The following is a 27,748-nucleotide window of genomic DNA, read 5'->3' as shown; positions in this document are numbered from 1 at the left end:
TTCCCGGATTTGTCACAAAGATTAGCTGTGCAACTTGATCCAGCTGCAAGAATCCACAAGTCCCTGCAGATTTTACTCTGCTGGTCATTGCCATCCCTAGAAGTCAATGTCCAATGTCCAGGCATCCAAAACAGATGGCAAGACACCATCAACAAAGATATGCCCTGGAGATGTAGCTGACCATACAAAGTGGCATTCAATGATCCGAAAAGTGGACCCTGCACCTGCGGTAATATGCTAGGAAGAAGAAGAGTCATTGCAATCCCTAAGGGGCAGTGGTCATCGGAATTTTAAGCCCATTGAGCCAACACTATCCAAAGCATTTTCGTGATAATGTTGCCAGCATGACATCACAGATCACTGTGACCTTTCCACCAAGGTGGCACCTATTTATCTACTCAATTTGCTTGTTTTTGAAATGCTAGGTTGGCAGGAGCTGGGGCAAGGATGGGAACTCAGCCCGTCATGTGGTACTTGGGTCTCAAACCTGAGTTATCAGCTTTCAGCTGACAAACCCAGCATTTTAATTAATTATCTACTCAATTTGTTTGTTTTTGAAATGCTAGGTTGGCAGGAGCTGGGGCAAGGATGGGAACTTAGCCCGTCATGTAGTACTTGGGTCTCAAACCTGGGTTATCAGCTTTCAGCTGACAAACCCAGCATTTTAATTCCTGAGCCACCGCATTGCCCTAAGAGTCCATGACTGAAATGAAAAGTTATTGTCTGAAGCACATGCTGCCCATTTCTTTCCTCCATTCTACATTACCATTTATAGTCACCTAGAGCAAGATTTGTCTCACACCAGGAGCACAGCCTATTTCCTTTTGAGTTATACATTGCATCTCTCATATGAATTACATTCAAAGGAAGATTTAAATTACATTTAAAGGAAGATTTCAAATTTATTTCATTTGTATTAGTGACACTTTGAAACCAGTCTGCTGCTCTATAGCATTTTCTTCTAAAGGAGATAGAGAGAGCAAGAGTAAGAGAGAGAGGGAGACAGACAGAAAAAATGTGTTTTTATACACATTTATTACAGAAAGTTGTGCATAAAAATAATTGCTTTGTTTTGGAATATATTTTTAAGTTATAAAGACAGCTAGATGGGATAATGCATGAACATCTGGGACACTGAAACCTATGTCTGCTAATGAATAACATCCCTACTGATTCATTAAGTTTTGCTTTCCAAGCTGCAACAAAAGCTAAGCATTTATGTTGGTATATAAAGATAACAACATTGATTTTAATTTCTGCTATAGATTTGAGTCTCACCAAGGAGCCAAAGTCTTGCTGATGTTGCTTCATTTCAACACCGCACCTTCTCTGCTTTTCCTAATTGCATTTTCTGCTGAGAGAAGCAATTTGAAGAATTTTGAGAGGATGCAGGTGAGTTCCCAAGAGGCTCTTCACAGCTCATTAAAATTTGGTAACTCACAATTATTGTGATTTCCGAGAGATTGCATATCGCCACTTGTACAGACTCATGACTTTCTGCAAAACAAAACAAAATTATAAACACCAATTCCTGAATCATGTTTTGGAGCTTTTTGGAATATCACAGATATGCTTAAAGTGTCAGAAGGCTTTTTAGAGCAATTTTACACCCTTCTCATATAGCAGGGTTTTCCAAACTTGGCAACTGTAAGACTTGTAGTCTTCAACTCCTATAATTACTCAGCCAGCATAGCTTATAGCTGTGATGGTGAACCTATGGCATGCATGCCACAGGTGGCACACGGAGCCACGCAAGGTGTTGCCCTTACAGATCCAGTGTGCATGTGTGTGCTGGCCAGCTGATTTTTGGCCATTTTTTGGCTGGGTTTTGGGGTGTTTTTTGCCCTCCAGAGGCTTCAGAGAAGCCTCCGGACAGAGAAAAGCGGCCCAATGGGCAACCTGGAAGTCTGTTCCTGAACTTCTAATTTGTATATTGGGCCATTTTTCGCCCTCCCCAGGCTTCAGGGGGCTTCCCTGAAGCCTGGGTAAGGTGAAGAACGTCCCAACGGCGCCCACCAGAAGTTCTGGAACAGACTTCCAGGTTGCCTATTGAGCCGTTTTTCTCCCAGAGGGCGAAAAACAACACAACATGAAAGTTTGGAGGCTTCAGTGAGGCCTGGGTGCATGCACGGGGGGGGGGGGTTGTGCATGGGTGCGCAGGGGAAGGACATTGCATTATGGGGGTGGGCATGCACGTATGCAACCTCCCCCACTGCCCCCCACTTTTGGAATGCCTCAACAAAAAGGTTCCATCATTGGCTTATACAGTTGCTTCAGAGGCTATCTGCCTAAGTCCATGTATATGTAGACACAAACACTGATACATCAAAGCAGCTGAGCATACTCATATATTTTGCAAATTAACTCTTTTGGATAAAGCTATTGAACACTCTGGAATGATTGTTCAATGAGAAGCTCTTGATATAGTTACATACCACATTGCATCACATTGTAAGCTCTAACTCTTTGGGCTGGATGTGTGCCATCAGGATGCATATAGAAAAGAGGAGCTTGGATCATCACATTTCCTATTGCTTCATTATCTCACCTTCTTCTCTGTCATCATGGTATTTTCCTCATGTTCACCTTACCTTCTCCATATATATTATTTTTTCCATGTACCATCCATTTTTTTTGCACTAACTGCTTCTGTCTACATTCTTTCTTCAACTCTCCTTTCAAAGTCTTGCCTTTATCAGGCCTACATCACCCATGCTCGTCACACTCCTCCCATGTGTTTTAATATATTCTCTCTTTCCTTAGAACCAATTCCTATATTTACTTTGGACAGATAGTGTCTTTGGAGACACTAATAAATATCATTTAAGAAGTCATCTAATAATTCATTACAGGATTATTTCTTGATGCAGAATTGCCAAGAAAATTGAATTTGCCTGGATAAGTTGCATAGAAAAGATTATATTTTAGAAATGATTTTTTTCAAATGAAAATGTACGCATCAGGATATATTGCAATTGCATGCATATAGGTTCATACTGGAATGCAATATGCATTTGGCTAGCTTCCCTGCTCTTTAAGATGTGGTTTGCGGGGGGCAATGACTTTATCTTAGCATCTCTGGATCTCATTCTCTGACTACCCAGGTGAGTTTAAGAAAGATGATAGAAAAGACACAGGTGGAGCCAAAATGTACAAATCTGATAACACTTTTGGTGAATAGAAAGCAGTTGAGGAAGAATACTATTTCAGGAAGAAAAAGAGTGAGTTTGGCAAATCTGAGAATACAATATGAAGAGGAAATAACTCACCAAAGAAAGAAATACTGTGAAAAGAAACTGAATTTTGTAAGTATAAAATCAAAATGCTTGATTGTGCTCATGATGATATAATTGCTGTTATTATGTGACAGATAGCTAACAATGTTTGAAAAAAGCATTTTTAAAAACCTAAGATACTGTTATTTTCCTAGTGTAAAATAAATAATTTGCTCTCAGGGAAAAAAGGGATCTGGACACCTATGGACCATCTTCATCCTGTGTAGAATCAATACAAATGTGGTATACTTAAAATCCCATCTGTAAAACAATGCCTTTTATAGGATCTGGGTAACAAAGATTTTATGTGCATGAATTTTCAGATGAAAAGAATAAATATGCTTAGAATGCTCACATTTCCTCCTTGTGTTAATTTTTGCTTGTTTGGGTGGCCTACCAGAGCCAGTTTGGTGTAGTGTTTCAGGGCCTAGGCTAGAAACTAGGAGACCACGAGTTGTGGGTTTGGACTAGAAGACCTCCAACGTCCCAACTCTGTTATTCTATTCTAACTGTCCTATTGTTTACCATATTATGCAATTCTTTCAAGTGTATTCTTGTAGTTACAAAGACTCTGTCTAGTTATCTCATATACTGTTGGTTTCGTTACCTTCAGCTCATTTTGTCCAGTATAATTATCTTTTCCATAAATGCATCAGTTCTGTATCCAAAGAATGATAGATTTGTTTCATAATTCTTGCTTGTGATGAGCATTCAGAATTTGATTTCCTGTGGTACTGAATATTTAGTTCTCTCGGCTGTTCAAAGAATGAGAAGCATTTACTCCAGACCATATTTCAATGGAGTTGATCTTTTTACTCTAGCAATTCCACAGAGCACATCCATCACATTTGTTTATTAGGGAAGACAATTCTAATTTTTCTCTTTATTGAAATGTCACTTTTTGGATGAACGTTTATAGGTATCCCACCAATGTTTTGTAGAAGGCTTAAGGAAGGGCCTTGAAAGATAGGAGAAGAGTCACTACTAAGACAGTGGTCAGATTGAGTCAAGAAATTAACTTGAGAAAAAAACCTCAGACAAACCCTTCCCTAAACCACACAAAGATAAAGGGAGGGGAAAACGCATCAAGACTTGCAAGTTTCTGTTATTATAACTGTTACAGTAAAAGTAGTCCTAACTTGTATGACAGTGGTTTCTTAGTCTGGCCTATCATGTAGGACTCACACATCTTGGTCATTATTCTTCTCTAAATCTCTTTTGCGTACCATTTTTATCAATTCTGGAGCCTAGAAAATTGAACTGTCAATAACTTCTTTTATCTCATTTTTTACCATAAATTCCTTTAGTTTTTTGCCGTAGGCATGATCTTTGTTTCCCTGATTTGTTTTGTTTTTAAACCAATTTTTTGCTTTCCTGTTTTACTTTCGGAATAATCATACTTAGGTCTTCTTCAGATTCAGAAGCACTGAAATCTAGTATTATCCCCCAAAATATTTCTCCTTAGTTCATATTTCATGCAAAAAATATTCATGAATTTCTATCCCAGATTATAGGCAAAGACAGCAGATGATCAGATTTTCTGGTGAAGCTCTTATGAATAATCGGGATGATAAAAATCTGAAGTAGCTTGTTCAAATCGCTCCCACTCACTCACCCTCTCACACTCTCTCACTTTCTTGCTCTTATTCTATCTGTTTTCTCTCTGAGGATTGAAACTATTTTATCACCAAAGCAAATTTTGCCCAAGGTGCTTTTCAGATGGAAAATATTGTATTTATATTCAGCATTTACTAACTTGGGAGAAGAGAATCTATTAGGCTGTTTTTTAATGAGCAAAAATAGAAGAGATGTAGAATGTGAGTGGCACCTGGACCCTGAAGCAATCAAATACTGCAAGATGGAAAGCTCCCAGTGGCCATGGTAACCACTGCAATGGCATTGGGGAAGAGAGCAGAAACAGCTAGACAAAGTCTGTTTTCTCTATTCTAGAAAGAAAGCTTGAAAATAACAGATGAACACCCAATAAGCACAAATGTTGCACTTACGTATTAAGATAATGGATTGTAAAGAAGAGATGTGACAATAAGTGGAAATTCACTTTGTGTAAATACCACATGTATTCACATCTTTCTTTATTCTAACACATTTTGTTCAGCTATCTAATTTTCTGTGGTTCTTTTCCCTCCTTTAATTTATTAAACTTATATGCTACCATCTCCCCAATAAGGCAACTCTGGGCAACTTACAAGATATTAAAAAATAGAAAAACAGTTGACATTTTAAAACTGTTCAAATTAAACTACATGTATGGTTTTGTATATATGGTTGTTCAATATATGCAGCTTGTACACATTCTCACACAACTCTTAGAACTACCCATAAATTATGTTTATTTCCTGAAGTTTTCCATTGAACAGGATTACAAAGTATAGTGTACTTTGATTTCTGCTGCCATTTATTCCATTAAATGGTTTTTATTATCTGATGTTTCTCCATCCTGTTCGAAGAGGACCTTGACATCTAATTGAAGGGATATCAAGATTTGCATGTGAATTGGATTAAACTGAGAAAGAGGTGCGCAGAGTGAGTGCGTCAGCCTCATTCTCTCTTCCCAGATTCCATCTTGCTCCATTAGCAGGACAAGAGTCGAGGCAGTTGGAGATGGGCTGGCTGCAGTGGTTGACCAGGGTGTCTTTTGTTTCTTGCCATGCTCTTAGCATACCACATTGCTTGTGGAGATAGCCTTCATGACCGTTGTCCTATTCTAGTAAGTTTCATCCACTCAATCTGCTGGAATCTGTCTTCACATGCTCAGGATAGACAAGTCCCTATCTCACCGAAGGTCAATGACTCAATGGCTACTCTCAACCTGGTTTGGTCAGCCTGTCAAAGCTGTTGCCCGTGATATGGCCATTGCGCATGCTACGGCTACTAGGAGCCACAGGTGAGAGCTGAGTGACAGGTGGGGACAAAAGTGGATGAGCTGCCCCAAAAGCTGCCCTAAAATGAGCTGCCCTAAAAGGACACGACATGCCCATACACCAGAGGTGATACCCCTCCCTGAATACCCCATACACCCTGGTGTTTATTATAAGATTATCCTCTATGATTTGTTTTCATTTTACTATGTTTGAATACAATGCACTTTGATGCCTATTGTCTCATAAGAATTCTTGGATGTAGAGATATATAAATCCTATGGGTCTCCCCAACTTTAGACCAACTTTAGATCCAAATTTATATTATATTAATGAATACAATAGCAGAGTTGGAAGGTACCTTGGAGATCTTCTAGTCCAACCCCCTGCCTAGGCAGGAAAGAATTGCATTTCTGCCTGTATTTATGCTGAATTGCTGTTTATGCAGACTATATGGAAATAGTAATTACGGAATGACATTTATAGCAACCCCCTTTTGATGGTTACAACTATAAGGTCCTCGTAGGATTAACAAGACCCCATGGATGTAAATTTGCCCATGGATTCAGTCTTGCATGAAACTGAAAGAAACATGAATTGCTTTCTTTTTGGTCAAAAATCCAATTCATTTCAGGTTATGTTTTTGCAATATGAATTCATCTCAATATAAGCCTCTTGTCCAGGCAATTATTCTGAAACTAACACCATTGCTGGCGCAGCTGAATACCATATAGAAGACATGTCTCTTATGAGTTGTTTAAACCACTCGTGCCCCAATATGTTTCTAACAATGAGGAATGTACTCTCAGCAATGATTTTTCAATTTGAAAAATCCATTCCCATTTCAGAAATCATCTAGCTCAGAGTTCACACATTTGTCATTTGTTACAAGTCCAAAGTTGGTCTCTAGCTTGCACTTTTTTTAACCCTGGAAGTAGAAAAGAAAAAGCTGGTAGAAAAATTACTAAATGAACATAGTGCCATGAGAGGGCAGACAATATGTTCCTTTCTATCAGTTCAGAGAAAAAGTGACTGCTTTCTTCCAGAAGGATCATTATTCAGAGCAATGGCTCCAGGTAGTAAAGGAATAAAATCCTTTTGTGAAATGTTGGGAGTGTCTCTTTAAAGGGAGGGGAGATTCCTCATAAACTATCTTTGAAATGTACAGGTTGGACAGGTGAATCAAAGGGACCCACTGTAGTCTTCTATCTAGCCAACTTATGGATGTCATTGCATTCTTTACTTTAGTTCATTTCTGAGAATATGCCACCCAGAATCACTCTGAGAGTGAGATGGGTAGTCGCTAAATTAAAAAATAAGTAAAATAAATAATTTCTACTTAAAGCAAAATAGTAACGAATTCAAAGTCATATTTCAATAATGTTACATTACCCAGTAACCTGTCCCCAGTTACATTTACCCGGCCCACCAAAACAGGAAGGCAGTATATGTTGCAGGTCCCATCTATTAAGGAAATACACCAGATGGGAACTAGAAGAAGGGCCCTCTCTGTAGTGGCTCCTTCCCTTTGGAACATCATTCCCTCACACATAAGGTTGGCCCACTCCTTGTTACTTTTCCAGAAGATAGGAACAAACAGCTTCCAGAACAAACAGCTTCTGTAAAAAAAAACAAAAAAAAAACCCTACCTATGTACCTAAAAAGCAAAATTGATGGAAATGTAACCTTTAGAAGAAAATAACAACCAAGAGCAAAGCTCCTACTATCTACTCTAGTCCACTCCAATGAAACCCCTCTGGAAGTGAACAATTGCTTTCACAGATTAGGAGAAACCTAGATCAGAAACAGTAACAGTGAGAGGGACCTTAGAATCCTAGTAGATGATCAGTTAAACATATGCCAGCACTGTGCAGCATCAGGCAAAAAAGATAATATGATCCTTGGTTGTATAAATAGAGGCACAGAATCAAAATCACGTGTAGTATTAGTATCACTTTATAAAGCCTTAGTAAGACCACACCTTGAATACTGCATCCAATTTTAATCACCACATTACAGAAAAGTTATTGAGACTTTGGAAAAAGTGCAAAAAAGAGCAGCTAAGATGATTAAAGGCTGCAGGAATTGGATATGGCCAGTTTAGAAAAAAGAAGGACTAGGTATGACAAGATACAGTATTCCAGTATTTGAGGGGCTGCCACAAAGAAGAGGGAGTCAACCTATTTTTCAAAGCATCAGAGTGCAGGACAAGGAACAATGGGTGGAAACTGATTAAGGAGAGAAGCAACCTGGGATTAAGGAGAAACTTCCTAACATTGAGGACAATTAACCAGTGGGACAGCTTGCTTTCAGAACTTAAGGGTGCTTCATCACTGGAGGTTTTTAAGAAGAGACTGGACAGCCACCAATTTGAAATGATATTGGGTATCCAGCTTGAGCAAGGGGTTGGACTAGAAGACTTCCAAGGTCCCTTCCAGCTCTATTTTGATTGATTGATTGATTGATTGATTGATTGAAGATCTTGAAGACAAGGTTTTGCCAGTGGGCCTTGACCTTGGTCATCTATGGTATGTATGGAGTCTTCTATTTTACCCATATTTTTTTCTAATTAGATTTACAAATGAATTCACCTACTCAGCAAAACAGGAAAATACTTGCAAACCATAGAAGAATATCCTAAATGTGTCAGGCCCACCATGTATGTGTGTTGGTTGAAATTTAACAGTTTATAAGCCCCCTTTGTAACCTCAGTGTAAGAGACTCACATTTAGCAGATGCAACAGGCCTTGACTGTGGTCATTTATGTTATGTATGGAGTCTTCTATTTTGCCCATATTTTTTTCTAATTGGATTTACAAATGAATTAACCTACTCAGCAAAACAAGAAACTATTGGTTCAGCATTTATGTGATAGGATTCCCCCATAAACCTTTTTGATTGATTTATCTACCCTTCTGGAATTTGTAAATTGAATTAAAATTGTCTTTTGCTGATCTGTTTGATTGGAAGTATCTGTTGGCTACTTGTACCTTGAACAATGAAGTGAATGACGTCTTGTCAAGGAATCCAAGGCAGATGATGAATCATCTGCCATAGCGCTAACATGCTTACAAGGTACTACAGCATTTGGACTTCTCAGTTCACAGCAACAAATAAAAGGAAACTGCAATCCAAGCCACTCCAAGTTCTTTCTTTCTTGTGCTCTTTTTTCATTTTATAAATATAAATGTCCATATAATACCAGCCTCACATGGAACTGTAAGTTATTTATAGCTCTTTTTATAATGGGGATTTTCCTCCCAGAATTTATTTTACAAATCAAAAGTGGGATTGCTATAAAGCTTCTGAAGAACTGGTTTAATTTACCACAACAATAAAAGATAAGTTATGTGAATCATATAGAAAAGGCAATACAATCTACCCCTTGCCATAATATCTACTTAGTTTGCAGCTGATCATATTATTTTCCTTTGAATCTACATCCATTAGCACTGTGTGTTTCTGCGTGTGTGGTACATAAGCAATGGCAAACATTATTTATTCATATATGTGTGATTTACATTCCTCCCCAGTTGAATATAGGTTTGAGGACCTAATATTTCATATAGCTTTTAAAATGGGAAAAGAAATGCCTATTGAGATTTGGATTAAGGTAGATATTGCTATTGCCTAGGTGGTTAAACACTATTGATATACTAAACGAGATGTTAATCTGGCATTTTATAAAGGAGTACTGAAAGCTAAATATTTTTTTTGCACCACAAATGCTGAATATTTATGCCATGAGGAAATTCCAACCTTTATTGAAAATGAATTTAGGGATCAGATAGATCAAGGCATAAATTTATACTTGGAAACTTCACACTTAAAATAGAATGTCTGGTCTCACTTGCTGAGAATTATGGGACTGGTTATCCAGGACCCATTAGGAAAAAAAAAAGCTCCTTCACTGCTGATCCAAGTTAGGTTTCATGAAACTAAAGGACCAGATGAAAAATTACAAGATAATAACAATGGAGATTTTTGAGAAGTGTCTGCCCTTCTCAAATATCTGTAGGAGATGATCAAGCTGAGCCTGAGGAGAAATCAGATGCATGTGTCCTTTCACAGACAAGAGATCTATGTCCAGCCCACATAAAATTCCCTTGACTCTTATCTACTGCCAATTTTCTTTGACTGTTAGTAGTTCAGATTCTTGTAGAGAACTTAAGCTTGTAATAAATCTTTGTATTCATTTTAATTGCCTGGACTCCTGATTTCTTGTGCTTGACAATGTCAATGAAATCATAAATCATGTCATTTGGAGATATTTATTATATTTCCATAATTATATATTTATTCAAATAACATAAATTGATGCAAATGATGCAATTATTTACATTTCAACATAAATGTAACTGCCTGTGTCCTCCAGGACACTAACCCGGTTACCACGTATGCAGTGGCAAAGTTCTGTGCTGCTGCAATGTCCATAAGAAAAAAATTGGCTACAGTATAGTACCATCTTGTACCAATTATCTGGACATACCTTCAACAATCTTTGGACCATAATGTTATTATCCACTTTTAATGTAAATACTTTTAATTATATTTTAATGTTAGTATTTTTAATATAGTGTAAAGACAAATGTACATTGCTGATCTTTGACCGTAATAAAGATCTTACTTACTTTCTTACTTACTTACAACATAAATGTAACTGCCTGGTCCAGAGTTCAGGCAACATGTTTTAAGCGAATGTCAAGACAAAAATAAGGCCTGTTGCATCTGTTAAATGTGAATCTCTTACATTATAAATTGTTAAACTTCAACCAACACACATACAGGGTGGGCCTGATGCATTTACTATACCCACATATGGTTTGCAAATATTTTCCTGGCAAGAGTGAAACAGTCCCTTTAAGAGCAAGGACAAGTAAAATTAGGAAAGGTTAGGACTACCGTGAATTTTGGGAGAGATGAAGAGCAAAGGATCTCAAAGGTGCTTTTTCAAAAGGCAACTGGACTCCTTTTTTTCCTCAGGGAAAGACTAGTCCACTTGCCTTTTGAAAAAGCATCTTTGAGACAGCTATGACCTGGATGACTGAGAATACCCACCAATGAGGAGCAAACAATTTAATACTTTTGTAGGTTGACAGCTACAGGTGCATAAATACAAATATCTTGGATGGTGTGTTTTGTTTTCATTTTCATTTTTGTGTTTGTTTTCATAAGGGGGATATATATTTGCTGTAGTGCCTATATTGCAGCAAGTCCATTTTCAGTCTTCTTATTAAGAAGTGCTCCAAAGATTGCAAAATGAAAGTTCAAGGGGCTACAGGATGACCACTTCTGAAGTATATATGGATTGCTTAATTTGTCCCATTTTTCACTATGAGCTGAGTCAGCGATGCTACATCTCCTACAGTCCCTTCTCGTTGTCCATGTTAAATTAGAGCTGATGAGAACTGAAGCACCAAATCTCCAGAGAACATCAAGATCTCCAAAAAAACAAAACCCTTTTATTAATTTCAGCCCAAGTGATTTGGCCCACAGACTTCTTTCCCTTTCACATTTTCTCTTCACTTCTCTTCTCTTCTCCTCAGTAAAATTCGGATGGTTTAAGAAATATGCAGCCTTTCTTGTTAACACAGGCTAGATTCACCCTAGCCATTATCTGTCAATGGGTCACCAATGCTTACTCCCTAATTAGAGTGAAGAAGCAAAATTGGATATGTCCAATACTAGCTATCAAGGGCTGCCAGAAACTACTGAGAAATTGGTGCAATTTCTTTCTTTTCTTCTTATCTGTTATGTCAGAGGCCATTATCAATGTCATTGGTTTATTTTCTACTTACTGTTTCTTTTTTTTGGGGGGGGGGTGTTTAAATTCCATTCCAGATTTCTGAAATCAGCAAACTTCACAATTGGCAGTTGTGAAGAGATGAGCTCTTTATGATCTTCCTTTAGTCCCAGGTAATGGACTTTATTTATTTCAGCTTTTAATTCAACATGCAAACAAACATACTAATAAACTCAAATGTTAAATATAATTTCCACTTAAAAGACAACAGCTATCCATTAACAACTTCAAAATATAACTAGAAGAAGCAATAAATCTATGTCTCTATAGACGACTCAATATGATTTTGAACAGGGAAGAGGTGCAAACATTTAGCTCATTTTCTCATAGGAATGAACTAATCTTCACACAATTTTTCATTTGAATGAAAAGAAGATGGAATTTAAAACAATTCCATTCATCATTTTTTTCAGTTTTAGTCTGAGTCCTTATGAATTTAATCAAGAATGGGATATTTAATTTATAATCTGTTTATTGTTAAAGCTCTACTGCATGGTAATATTGTATAGGGGTTTGTTATGCTGGAATAACTTTATTTAAAAATGAGGTTGATCCAAATAGGTGAATATTTAATTTTTCTCATTTTCCTTTTAGAAGAATTTACCAAAATCAATATTTTATTTTTAGTGGTCTGGAAAAAATGCAAAACTATAAATAATTCAAATGTAGGCAAAAGTAACGGAATGTTCTGTCACTGATCTAGATCAATTTCATGTTGTGGAAAATGTCATTTTCTAAGTTTATGAGAATGAAGCCAAAATGTGCAGTGTAAGTATTATGTTGAAGATAGGTAAGTCTAGGCTGGTCCTGAATAGAAAATATAGGAAGCAGATGGATGCTAACTTCTTCTATCAAGCAAAGAAAAATGAACATTTAGGTATCAGTCTATTTCCAGACAATTATGGCTCTGCATGTGACATCATCTCAATTAGGCCTTCAGATCAGCACATAAGGGTCTTCCAATTGAGTAAAGAAGGATTGAGTCTCCTTTTTCTGACTTCTGTATTTTCAACCAGAGTTCTGAATGAGAGCTCTACTCGGGGTGAGCTTCAAAAATTTCAGCAACGGGTTCTCTGTCCAGTTGCTGGGTGGGCGTGGCCATGGTGGGCGTGGCCTAATCAGCCTCCTGCACCACAGCAGGGGGGTGTTCTTGCCTTTCCCAAGCTCCAGAGGCCTTTTCCGGCCTTCCCAAACTTCCAGGAGGCCCATTTTTCCCTCTCCCCAAGCCTCTTCATGTACCCTGCACTTACCTCGCATCCAAAATGGGCTGCATGGAGACTCCTGGGAGGGGTGGGATGGGCGGGGGTGAGATGTGGAGGTTCTCTGAACTGACCATAACAATAGCGACAGGTTCTCCCAAAACCCGGCAAACCCTTAACAGCCCACTCCTGACGCTACTCATACTTGTCACAATTATAATTATAGCTGTCAATGTGATCCAGGATCCTGTTTCACTCGGGCTAATACATGTAAAAGTCCACTTCACATTTTTCAGAAATGTCCTTCTTAAGATCTTCAGAAAAACTTTAAAGTACAGGATTATCAACACCAAGGCTATATCATAAGAACAACATGTTTTGTGTGTGTGTGTGTGTTTTGTCTGTGTTTATTCAAAAATAAAAAAAATCTTTATAAAAAAACAATATCAGACGTGGATAAGGGACAAATTATGTATTGTTAAAAAGAAGAGGTAAAATAAATATGAAGTACAACAAATTGATTGTTACCTGTTCCTACAGCAAACTTCACATGCAATTAATTTGTTTAACTAATCTCAGAGGCCCAGCAATAATTTCTCTATTAGATTAGCAAAATGAGAAGGACGACTCAAGTGAATGCTTAGGTCCCAGCTACAGCCGCCATTACTGGCAACAGGTGGGATGATAAAGAAAAGTTGAAAAGTTCAGTGTGGAGATGAGAAGCCAAAAGTTCCAATGAACTCAGCATTCTCTGCAGCGTGCATAGAAGAATTATACAGAAGAAAACCTATAACCTTGATAAAGAGACAATAAAACTGCATGTGTATGTATCTGTAATCTGCAGTAATTAAAATATGCAATATATCTAAGATACAAGATTAATAATCATGAATAAGTTGTAGAACAGAATTCCATACAATGTAGTCATATGCCCTATTTCATTTGACAGAGGCAACATAAACTCTATTTCTTTTGTTGCTGAATTTTCACAGAAAGATAAAGTTTTATGGATCCTGAATTTTTCCTTGCAAAAAATGCAAGTTTTTTAACTCCAAGAATCAGCAACCTACAATGTAGATGGCATACCAAGCCTGCTGCTTAGAATGGATTCTTTTTAAATGCCATGAAGACAGGAAGCAAACAAGTCTAAAGAGACAACAGACATTTTAGTTAGTTGGTTGGTTGGTGGGTGGGTGGGTGGGTGGGTGGTTGGGTGGGTGGTTGGTTGGTTGGTTGGTCACTCATGTACAAAATAACAGGAATAAGAATAAACATGAATAAGAACACATGAAATGGGTACAAATAAGTGGGGACAGAAGGACAAGGATGTTAGGCATGCTGGTGCGCTTATGCATGCTTCCTTACAGACTTCTTAGGAAAGGGGTGAGGTCAACAGTAGACAGTTTAAGGTTAAAGCTATGGGGGTTTGAGGATGTAACATTCCAGGCATTAACCAATCTGTTAACTGAACTAAGTATGCTTTAGAAGTTGTTCAAACCAAAGTAGGAATCCTCCAAGCCACACCAATTCTGAATTTGAACCCTTTGATAGTTTTGTGTTTATGTAAAAGGACATAATAAATTGAAGACTGGCCTTTCACAGAAGCAGCCAGACACTTTGGTAATCCCTGGCTAACATACGCCATACGCTAAAAAATGGAAGAAAATGAATAAAACTCTGCTTTAATTGTGAAATTACAGAAAGGGGGAAAAATAGAAGATTATTTTGTGAAGCAGATTGATGAATACATGCATGGAATGGACAAAAACATTATCCTGGAAATATGAAGTGGTACAATTTAGGTTGTTGACTTTTGAATGCCAGCTTTGTGCTAGGATCAAGTAGGCACTAGCCTAGGGAACCATTCTAAAAATACAAATCTTCATAATGGTGGGAAATGGTGCCGTCATCAATGTAGTCTATGCCATCCTATATCCTTGAGCCAGTAACAACCCCTATAAATAGAAAAAGAAAATTCATCTTTTTGAGTCGGATAGTTGGATCTGCACTCCATTGAATGGTGATAATAGAAGAATGAGAGACGAGTTTGGGAAAAAGCGAACAAATACAATTGGTGTGGGGGACATTTTATTAAGTGACAAAAATTGATAGGTGGAAACTACAAAAAGATTGGGCCTTTTGGAGTAAATATTGAATGAGAGTGAGAAAGTTTGGAGAAGCATATTAAATAGCAAAAGTGTAAATTAGATTTAGTTAGGTTTCCTTTTTTTATCTTAGCTCTTGACCTTATTTCATTTTGTTTACCATGTACAGTATATTCTTTTTAGCACTTTGCATAATAATACTTACCTAGAAAGAAAGAGTATGATGGGTATGTACTATAAGGTGATCAGACGTACCGATTTCAGCGTGACAAGCACGCTTTATAACAATTTTTCCGTGTCCCTCCGCATTTTAAAAAAGTCCCGATTTTCTGGATTCATGTTGAAAGCCCAGTGGATTTGCTTAAGAAATCCTAACCGGGGCAAGACAAAAGACACCCTGTCTAATCCCCCTCTCTCTCTGTCTCAGTACTTTCATTGAAGATATTAAAATGTTAAAGCAACAAAATGGATCCCACCCATGCCGCATTACATTTACCTCATTTTATAAGAAAAAAATGATCTAGTACCATAGAGCTGCAGGAAATGGCTAGAGAGGTCGCCAGTGTTACTTCCTGGATTTTCTGGAGGGGAGGGGCACGGAGGTTGGAGGACTGCTCCAAAATGGTGGGAAAGTTTCAATTTGCTCAGTTCTTTGTATTAACATCTATATCATTTTGGATTGACTTGGAGTTTCTGCCTGCTGGTAAGTGTGCTGGATTTTTTTCTTTTATTTTTTAATGCATTTTAAAATAATGTAGGTTTTTTAAAATGTGCAGCTGCTGTTTTTTTATTCAAACCAATATGTGTAACACTATGATGTGACATGGAAAAATCATTAAAAAAAACCCTGAAAGAACAAAAGGGTTTTTTTGGGGTATTTTCCTGATCAAAACTATAATTGTTTCTGCATGACACCCTTAATCACAAATAGCCAACTACACTTCATTCTAAATAGTTTTATTTCCTTTATTGTATGTGATTACTCAAGTCCAAAAACTGAGTTAATTGGATAAACTCAGCTCCACAATTTACTAAATATACAGTTACAGGAATTTCATGTATAGTATGCTGTCTCTTAGGGTTTATTGAACATAGGAGAATAATATGAGAGGGATTTGATGTAAAATAAGCTCTTTTAATAAATTCAAAATTAACGCAGCAGACAAGACATGGGAGTGAACATAATACACACCTTAACAATATTTTTTTTTTCTTTTAGCCATCAAATACTGCAGCAAGTGTGTCAGTAATAATAGCAAGACAGGCATAGGATTTTCCAGCCAGGTTAATTTTACTTTTTTATGGTTTTGATGTTGTATTTAATTTTATCTGTATTAGAAACTTATGAAGGCTGTGCAACATTTTGAGGTGATATAGAGTATGTAAAGGCATGAATACAGTAGAACCTCTGGTCACAACCATAATTCGTTCAATAACTTTGGTCGCAAACTGATTTGGTCATGAATCAAACCTAATTTTGGAAATTTGGCGCTTACAAAAAAAATGGTGCAGAAGGGGAAATCAGCAGCGGGGAGAATGTGAATATTTTGGTCAGAAGAGTTCGTGACCAGAGTTTCTACTGTATAACATCTTCACTTAAGACTTAAGATTCACTTAAGATATAACATCTTCACTTAAGATTCACTTAAGAACTGTGGCAAGAAAGGTGGTATAGTGACCAAAGTTACAATGGCATTGAAAAAAGTGACTGATGACCATTTTTCACACTTAGCGACCATTTTCACACTTAGCGATCGTTGCAGCATCCTCATGGTCACACGATCAAAATTTTGAGGTTTGGCAACAGATTTGTATTTATGATGGTTTCAGTGTCCTGGGGTCATATAATCACCTTTTGACAAAGTCAAATTGGGAAACCAGATTCACTTATGTTACTAACTTATAAGCTGCATTTATTCACTTAAGAACTGTGGCAAGAAAGGTGGTATAATGGGCTTAGTGACCAAAGTTACAATGGCATTGAAAAAAGTGACTGAAGACCATTTTTCACACTTAGCGACCATTTTCACACTTAGCGACCGTTGCAGCATCCTCATGGTCACGTGATCAAAATTTGGATGTTTGGCAACAGTTACAATTTATATTTGTAAATTGTAGTTATGTTGAAATAAAAAAAAACATTACAATACTATTTTTGCGTTGTATGAAATTTTTTGTTGCTCCGTATAAAAATTTTAATCACCCCCCCCCGTCAAAGGTGTCCCTCATTACCAATCTGAAAATCTGGTCACCTTAAGTACTGTATGTTAAATATGTCCAAAATTAATGTGTCATTACATCTCCCAAGATTGATTGTATTTTGGTTTCCTTTACTCCACTTATTGTGTAGTGGGCTTCAGACCAGCATAGCTACAACAGCATTTATTGACTCAAAAACTGGAAGTGAGGAACAGTAGGCAAATGCCTGTAATTTATACTCTGGGCCCACATGGTCTTAACCAATCATAATGCTTGAAAAACCCACCCAAATAATGTTCAAAGTTTCCCTACAAAACAGTTGGAGTTAAAAGTGAGGGTCATCTAAAGGTTAGTTTCACTTTAGCAGCCTTAGCACAACTATATCTCATGGGTGAGCAATTCTTGAGTATAAAGGTAATTATTGAGAAGGAACTTTGTTGGGGTGATCAAGGCCTTCAACCAAAATTTAAACAGTCTTATGTTTTTAAGGGTTGAACAATTGTACACTTGCTGAAAGAACATTGATTTACATGCGGGCACTTTCCAACAGAGATTTGGCACTGTTCCTTCAGCAGCACTGTACCTAACTATGCTAACTCTGCTACCCTCCTTGGTGCCTGAGCCAATTTTCTTCTGACGAATTGGCAGAAAAATCTTGAATTGCAAAACTCCTGACTTGCATTTGGAGAACCTTGAGATGTGCAGGGTTTAGGGTAGGGCTGAAGGTTTTCCCTCTATTGGGAACTCATGCCAATGCCAATTTCTGGTTCCATGGCATTCATGGAACCCACTCTGAGCAGCAATGCTTCCAGAGTATCCCAGTGTCATGGCACTGCAGGCTGAGTATTTCTAAAGTCCTATCCTCCCCCTCCCGCCCCCATGCCATGATCTAATGTGGTGGTGACTGAGGTGAACATTTTAAAGTTCATCTACAGAAGTCAAATGAACGTGGCTATACTTATAAGTCAATGAATATAATTATAGCTTGTTGAAAAATGTCTCTGAGGGCTTGCAAGGTGCTTGGGAGAGGGCAGCACTGAGCACATCAAAGTGTTCAGAGCTGCTGACCAAAATAATTATTTAATGTCACTGGGCACCTCTTTCTCCATTAAGCCTAGCACAAGAATTAGCAGTTTCTTTTGATACACCTATCCTTTACAAAAGTCAAAACCTTGCAAGATTACCAATCCCTTGAGAAAATTTCCAAATTAACTCTTAAGGGTTCAGCATTCTCCTTGTGATACTGCCATTTTTATTTATTTATATATGTTTTAATACTATAAATGACCCTTTCTGAAACTTGGGCACATTGGGGAGATGCAACACCCCAAATTTCCCAGTCCTGTAAATGTCGCTTTGAAGTTTCGCTTCAAGTATTGAAGTTTGACCCTTCTGACTCTGAAAAATACAGTCCAGGTTCCATACAGCGATCAAACTGCTTTGGCAAATATATATTTAGTTATCTCTTTGCAGCCCTTGTTGTGATTTAGGGACTAGCAGAAGACACATTATTAATTATACAAACAGCTGTGCCAAAGATACCTTGCTTGGTTTGCTGCACTGGGGGACAACAAAAGTATTGATTGTGCCAGACATTTGTCCCACCCTTAAGGGACTGGTAATTTTAACAAGCCACACAAAGCCTGCAATGGCTTTGTCACGGTTTCTTGCTTTGTTTGTAAGCAGAGCTAAAACAGATTAGTGGAAAAAAACACATTCACTGAGGAAAGAGAAGCCATGAAAAATAAAACTGTCTCTCCAAATCCCTATTAAAGCTCCATGGGCTTTGATCCAATGTTTGCTCGGCTGGAACTTCCTCGCTTGGTGCTGTGTCTTTTAATTGATGCCAAGAAATCCCTCAGAGGTTGCAAATATTTGGGAACACCACACAACTTTTCTCTCTTATGGAGCACAAGAGACTAGGAAAGAAATTCAGTGACAAATTAAGGCATGTGTGTGTATATGTGTATGTATGTATATACCAGGGATGGGTACCTGCCAGTTCTAACCTCTTCTATAGAAGAGATTCCACAAATCTACAGTGCTGTTTAGAACCGGTTCCAGCTCCCTCCCCCTGCCCGTCCACACACCATCAAGATGAAGAGTGAGAGGAGGAATTCTGGGAGTTGAAGTCCACAAGTCTTAAAGCTGTCAAGTTTGAACACCCCTAGGATTTTTTTTCTAAAGGGTTAGGGGTGCAAGGGTCTTGTAACTTGACAGCTTTAAGACTTGCGTGCTTCAAATGCCAGAGTTTCTGAGCCAACATTTTAGTTGCTAAGCAACAGCGTTGTTAAGTGAGTTTCACCACATTTTACAAGTTGGCCACACCCACCCAGTCACATGACTGCCAAGCCACTCCCACAAAGCAGGCCACACCTACAGAAGAGGTTCTAAAAAAAATTAAACCCACCACTGGTAGGTAGGTAGGTAGGTAGGTAGGTACGTACGAATGTACGTACATACATACATACATACATACATACATACATACATACATACATACATACATACATACATTTATTTCAGATAATTAGTAGAGGGATATCTACAGGTTTACATTTTTTTCTGTTCCTCTCTTCCTCTAATCCTTTTCTTAGCATAGCATAATTCTGGAATCAGTATTGCTTATTTTATTATTATTATTTTTCTTGTTTGCTCCTAAGACTTTCAGAAATGTAATAGTAAGAAAACAGTAAAAATACAACATCCACATTTGACAATTAATATTACGTAAGAGTGCAATCATGAAACCAACTTGAGGGCCTGGCCTATTGGTTTGCTAAATATTTGGCCTATTGGCTTGCTAACAGACCCTTAAAATATTTCATAAAGCCATCATAAAGCTTTAGACTGAACTAATCATTTTACTTTAGCTTCTGCTTGAGATGGCCATTGTTAGAAGAATCTGTAGGCTTACACTTGCTTTAGCGTTTGTCAGAAAGAGGCTGGCCACAAACATTTCATAGATGAGAAAGTAGCTAGTATTGTAACTGTGCTGAAGAATTTTGCAAATGGTTCTATTATTGGAACAAGGATAGGTAACACAATATTAAGCATATCTGAGTTGAATATAGTTAACAACATCCAGCCAAAGATCAGGAGGTAAAATCAAGTTTATAATTAACCTGTTTTAAAAAACAGAATTGGAAAGCTTAGCTAATCAAGTGCACCCTCTCTCTCCATGCTTATTCTGGGATATTAGCCTAAACTACTCATGCCTTAAAAATCAGAAACAAGTGATGAAGGATCAGAAAATTCTGAAGTATATATGTGATTTTTAGTATAAAATGAAGTGTGTTGAATTTCAGCACTTGATTTAAACTTGAGTCCCAAGAATATCCACTTCCCTTTACCTTGCATGAATTCCTTGGTCTATCACATTGGGTAACACATACAGCACATAGGTTTGGGCCAACAACCTTACACATATATTTTTAAAGTTGCTACCATAAATCATAAATAAAGATATAAAAAGATGGATAGTTGAATTTAAAGAGAAGCATCACACCATAGCCTTGTTTACAGACTATACAAAATTATGGTATGGTTAATCTTGGTTTAGTAAACAAGCTACAATGGGCTGGGTTTGCACTAACCAAAAAGGCAAATCTTATTGTAAAAAGAGGATATGCATGAATTAGAATAAGAGCTAGTTATGGAGATAAGTTGAACCTATTGTGGATTGCGGATCCTATTAACATCTGTGTAACTAAGTGGGAACAAGAAGAAGAGCCACAATCCAGGTAAGATCAGATAAACAAATTCTGAGTATTGGCAGAAATGTAATTTGAGTAAGCCTTCTTCATTCTCATGAAGATAAATGAAGGGAAGAGTTATGCATGCTAATGCTACTTTTACTATAAGGTTATAGTAACATAATCAGAATATCATGACAATACACCATATTGCATTTTCCAGACTGGGTAATCTCTTTCCTTTAATGAAATAGAAAAAGTTTATCCTCAAGGATAAACTTATATAAGGGGGGGAAATTGGAAAATGCTGAATAGTTCTGAAAAATAGATTTGAGCATTGGAAAATGCAAAAAGATCAAGAATATGCTGATCTAACTTCAGATTGATAAAGGATTCCTGGTGACAGTACATACACCTTGTTGTAAATATAAATCTTGTTAGCCAAAATGCTAATATTGATCATATTAGACCAGCTTTCAGTTGATGTGGAACTCTTTTCTCTCTGTTCAGATATTGCCATACCAATGACTGCCATAAATTACCTTTGTCACTTACAGCATTCATACATTTTATTAAACAGGTAACGGTACTCAACTTCTTTGTCATGAGTTTAAGAACAGTGCACAGAAATATGAAATCCTTCTTTCCATTTACACCACTTTGTCTGACAATTTTTATTGTTAAAAATGTTTATAATCACTTGGAGAGATCACGGTAGACAGCTACTGATCACTTTTGTTAAATCCCCATTGTGAAAAATGTTCCAGCTGGCCTATTTGAAAAGTATGTATTGAATGTACTGTTAGAAAAATGGTACAAAAGATCAATTATGACAAAGACTTATAAAGTCATTGAAGACGGAGCAGAGATCAAGGATTTGTGCTAAATGCTCATGCATTTAGCCCTCTTCAATGCAGTCTTCAGACAGATGATGATAAAATAGACCAGTACCAAAGAACCAGAGAATTACTACCAATCAGAGACTAGAAGTCTACCTCAGCGAAGATCTCACCTGGAAAATCAACACAACCCAGGTGGCCAGAAAGGCCCAACAGAGACTCCACTTACTCGGGGTCTTGCAAAAAAACAAAGTGGAACAACAACTGATGACCTCCTTTTACCAGTTCACAATGGAAAGCATCCTCACTCATTGCATTATGGTGTGGCATGCCAGCTTGACAGCCGTGGATAGAAAAACATTACAGAGGGTGGTGAACTTAGCATGAAACATCATAGGCTGCCCCCTGATACCACTAGACGACATCGCTAGGGCTCAGTCCCTTAAAAGAGTGAGGAAAATCCTCATGGACGACTCACACCCTGGTCAGCACTTCTTTATTCTCCTGCCATCGGGAAGGAGATATAGAAACATAGGCAGCCACACAAACAGGCTGAAAAACAGTTTTTATCTGTGGGCTGTCAGATTTGTGAATGGAAAATAACTTCACAATAACATAGTACGATTGACTTGCGGCATCGGCACAATGTGCAATAAGTTCACCTGGTGCAGTAGGATTGTGTGTTTGTTAGTAGGATTCACTGGGTTAGGGATTTTCTGTCTTTCACTGTGAGTTGTATTAGGTTGCGGGGGAGGCTCAGCAATCTCATTGTACACATGTTGTACTCTGACAATAAAAGGTTTTAATTGAGATACAAAAATATCGAGAACTTTGAAAAGCCAGATTCCTAGATGACTGGATCTTAAAAGAGAAAAGTCAACAGGGGTAAAATATTTTTTTCCCCTAGAATTTGGGCCATTGTTCTATAAGGTTTTTCAACAGTTTATTTATAGGCAGGAAAGGTTGGAAAGGTAAAGATAAGATAATAGAGTAATTTTTATGAAGTAAACAGATAACCAAATCCCCTTCCTAGATTTGCTGTCAAAATATTGTTTTGATTTTTTTTCTGAAGTCATTCTTTGTCTTCCTGTTAGGAGGGTGTGTCAGAAGATTCCTGCAGTTCCTGAGTGCTACTAATGAGAAACCCTGAAGTTCTTACGTTGATGGAAAGACAGCAAGCATCAAAACCATTGCTGAGTTTTTCTACTTTTCTTGCCTCTGCTGGACAGAATCAAATAGTTGTGCAGATTTTTGTAAACAGCTCTTTCCTTAGAGTTCTGCTATTGTTTCAACTTACTGTATACGTCTAGCATTTTAGTGTCCCGTAAAACGTTTTACTTTTTTCTTTGCTTCTTCAATTACTTTTGGAGTGATGCAATTTGGAAGTTGTGGGATGTGGAGAAAATAATCCTTTTCTAGCTTTCACAACAGAGGTGAAATGGGTCATACTTTCGGCACGTCCTGATTCTTTCTTCACTATATAAGTTACATGTTGATATTTTCATTCTGAGAATGAGCTACTGAAAATGTTATAAATGCTAAAGCAGCCAGAATCAGTACAGGCAAAAGTAAAATCCTGCTGCAGGGAGAGAGGAAAAAAGCATTTGGCCCAAACTGTAAAAGAGGCTCAGTGACAACTTAGATTTGTCTTGCTTTAGACTTGTGATAGGCTTTTGCAATGCCTCAGTGATTTCACAGCCAACTGAAGAGTTCTCAGTAAGCAGGATAAATTCTATATCTACTTCCAATAAATAGAAATTACTTTAGAATAGGAGGTATAACTGAGCAATCTGTGTGTGTGTGTGTGTGTGTGTATTACACATTTGCACATGCATGCACACACACATGCAGAGACACACCAGCATTGTGTCGTTTTGCCAATCTCTTTCATTTTTCATGGGATGCTCAAGTTTTGCTGAGGACCATACTTCACCTTTCACTGTTGTTCTGGGGTTTCTCCTCCAAAATAGTGAGTGGGGCCAGATAAGTTCAACTGATATTAGTTACAATTAAATATAGTTAACATGATTTGTCTCCATTTATGCTTTTCATTATTTTTTCTCAAAAGGATGTATGTAATATTCAAATTCGTTGTTTGGTGGCAATGCTTAAGGTAAAGGTAAAGGTTCCCCTCGCACATATGTGCTAGTCATTCCCGACTCTAGAGGGTGATGCTCATGTTTCTTTCAAAGCTGAAGAGCCAGCGCTGTCCAAAGACATCTCCATGGTCATGTGGCCAGCATAACTAAATGGTGAAGACACACGGAACACTGTTACCTTCCCACCAAAATGGTCCCTGTTTTTCTACTTGCATTTTTTAATGTACTCTCAAAATGCTAGGTTGGCAGAAGCTGGGACAAGTAACGGGAGCTCATTGCACTAGAGTTTCAAACCGCCAAGCTGCAGACCCTTCTGAACAACAAGCTCAGGGTGAGCCACCACGTCCCAGGCACATCCCAGGCAATGTTTATAAGTGTGTAAATCTTGAAAAGCTCAAACCTGTATGGATTTATGTAAAGCCCTGATATCTCAATTTTCTTTCTCCCCATTATCCTTAATGCATAGAATATTGCTGCAGTCTCTCATTTAATTAGAGCAATGAGATTACAATACACACGGGAAAGAAAACGTTATTCCCTTTTTTATCTACTCATCAGCCACCAAAAGGGTTTTGGGAAGAAATATATAGCTAGTGTATTTAATTTAATAAAATAAGGATTATTATTATTATTAATTAATGTAACTTCTGAAAAAAAATTCATATTACCCATTGCTAAGTTGATTGAACTTGTGAGGTGATGGGAACAGTCACTGTATATTGTACATAGTGTAAATCTGTTGCCTTTTTTTTAAACAACAATTTTAATGTATTGCTAGAAGCAGAATGTACATTATACATTCTCTGTCGACATATGCTTCCAGCTCTGGAGGAGGACAAAAAAATCTGGAACTTTCCAGGTGGATACCCCCAAGATTTTTTCATACTACCCAACCAAGCAGATTTCAATAGCCTAATGAAATTTAGATTCAGTTCAATAAGTGCTGTAAATCTGCAAATCCATCATTTTTAAAATGGTTTTAGTCAGTGCTTGTTTCTAGATATTTAAGACATTGAACACCAGCCTACCTCCAGGTGGAATGATATCACCGAAATACCATATTAATATGCTTTGTGGGTTTTATATCATCGCTAAATGCCAGAGAATATTTAGGCTCACCTAGGCTTTGCCTAAGATCTCAGCCAACCTGTTTTATATCTCTAACTCAAATCCCAAGACTGGTTCAGGATTTTGCAAAGCCAGCTGCACACTGAGCACCTTGTACTTCCTGAAGTCTTTAGTGTGTTCTTTGTTTTTGCTTGGATACCTTCCTACTGAGTCAGATTTGTGCTGCCCAAAGTTTCAGAAAGTAAGTGAATTAACTATGTTTCTTCGCATGTTACTTTGGACATAAAGTGAATACAGAATCAAAACGAAGTACAAGATCTGAAATTAAAGTTTGCAACAGGAAAGAAGCACTAGGAAAAACATCATCTGAAGTAACTCTAATCTGCATTTTGGAAGCAAGGTGTTATGTGTATCTTGGAATGCCGTTGGAATGCTGTAATCTACCTGGTGATCTGCGTGGAATTATTTTATTAATTATTTTTATTATTTATTATTCCAAAATGGAACAAAGAGATTGAAGACCTATACCAGGCTTTTCTATAGAGTGAAGACCCTCTTCCTTTGCCACGCCCACCAAGCCACACACACTAAGCCATGCCATGCCCACCAAGCCATGCCCACAGAACCAGTAGTAAAAAAAAATTGAATCCCACCACTGAAAAAGACCTACCTCCTTGTTTGGGCCAATCTTCTTGTGGTGGGAGGGCTTGAAGCAGGTCCACTCAAGATGGATATATTCAGTTCATGGCTCCTTGGTGCTCTCTGAGCTTGGTTGTTTTCTTGCAGACATTTAATTACCCAAACTAACATCATCAGGGCATTTCAACTTTAAGCTTCAAATATTCTCCTTTATTGGATTCAGTTTGGGAAATAAAAGACTTTATGCCTGACATGATGGGTTTATTTTCATCTTCTGTTATAACCTTCTAAAAATTGTTTCTCAGCCTTCAACTCACAGAATTTGCCAGACAATTACTAAAACAATGGATTTTCAATGTCCCTATTTATTACTGTGCTTCCAGACTGGTTCTCCAGAGCCACCACTGTGTTCACTATTGAAGTGTATAATAGCGTATCTTCTTCAAACTTAAAAAAAATCTACCATATATTATGCACTATGTATAATATATAATTGCAAAATTACTTTACGAATAAATGGAACTAGACTCTATAGGCTAGAATCATGCTAAGACTAAAAAAATTACTGTATTTGTATTTTATTTAACTTTCTAAAATATGTTTCCAGCTGTTCAAATAGCTTGTAGTTTAAGCATTGTCATTATATTCTCTAACAAATCCATTTTTTTTCAAAGTCCTACAAAAAATACGCATAGAAACTAATACTCAAATATATAGATTTGTTTTGCAATATGTCCCATCCTTTATGAGTATAAATACATGGAGAAATCTTCTTTAATTGCACCTTGTGTTATTCTTATATTTATCACACCTGAGGAATTATCTGCATTACTCTGCAGAGTTCAAAGCATCCAGCAATTACAGCAAAATTGGAAGGAATGAAAGCAGGTGTCTAAGCAAAGGTTTATACTAAAATCAGGAGTTAGTGAGGAAAACAGACTGCTCCCTATCTTCCCCATGATCCAGTTTTTCTATTACCTTCTAGCACAGACTAGACTGCATGTCATATTGTAGCCAGGCTGAAGAAGACATGTCATGGTCAGTGAATGAAGAAAAAGAAAGGCATGAGGTAAATGGTTCAACATTCCTCATCCATGCATTGTTCCAACATTTGAGCAAAAACGTTCATCACATCAACTTTAACTCCTAGCTTGATTAGTAGTTCATAACTATTTGGAGGAACAGCTTGTCAGAATATTCATGAGCTGGAATAGGACATAGCAACAGGTCGGCCATTGGGAACTGATTGGAATAGGCATAGCAACTAAATCAGCCAATGAGGGCTGTTTAGAAATTGAAACAGTATTTACTGGAGACAGCTAAGTGTCTGGGCGTGGCTTAGGCTTAGCTTAACTGCCCTGTATAGAGGAGGTTTTCTTTGTCTGTATTAAGCTCTGTGCTGGAAACTAAACTAGTCTTCATTCTGAATTGAAACTGGAAACCAATCTCTCCTCTCTACCACATTGGAAGAATCTGCTGTTGGTATGGTACATTTACTCATGTATTATTATGTATATAAAGAAGTTTTTATTTGAATGAATCCTGTTGAATCGGTTATCTGTGTTTGCTTTCTGGATTTGATTTTTTGCAATGAACTCTGACACAGCTGTATTAATAGCACACCATATACATTTTGTTTATAGATAGCCCCAGGCAGAATTCCTGACATCTTCAGAAAATAGTGACAGGCATCCCATCGGAAATCAAAGATTGCTGGTTACTGTCAACAGTACTTGAGCATGAACAACACTGTGTATATTGGTAAAATTACAATGTTTGATTGTAATTCTAATAAATCTGTCGTTATCCCTTATAGTCCCATCACTCAGTAGACCAGATTGAGAAACAAATAGTGTGCCAATCCAAGCTACATCTAATACAATAATTGTACAAGTAGTCCTTGATGTACTACCACACATGGGAACATAATTTCAGTTGCTAAGTAATG

This window comes from Thamnophis sirtalis, unplaced genomic scaffold, assembly GCF_051295495.1.
Source record: "Thamnophis sirtalis isolate CommonGarterSnake01/CBP01778 unplaced genomic scaffold, rThaSir2_p1.2 scaffold_7, whole genome shotgun sequence".
Taxonomy (NCBI): domain Eukaryota; kingdom Metazoa; phylum Chordata; class Lepidosauria; order Squamata; family Natricidae; genus Thamnophis; species Thamnophis sirtalis.
The sequence above is the reverse complement of the archived record's forward strand: the minus strand, read 5'-3'. Positions refer to the sequence as shown.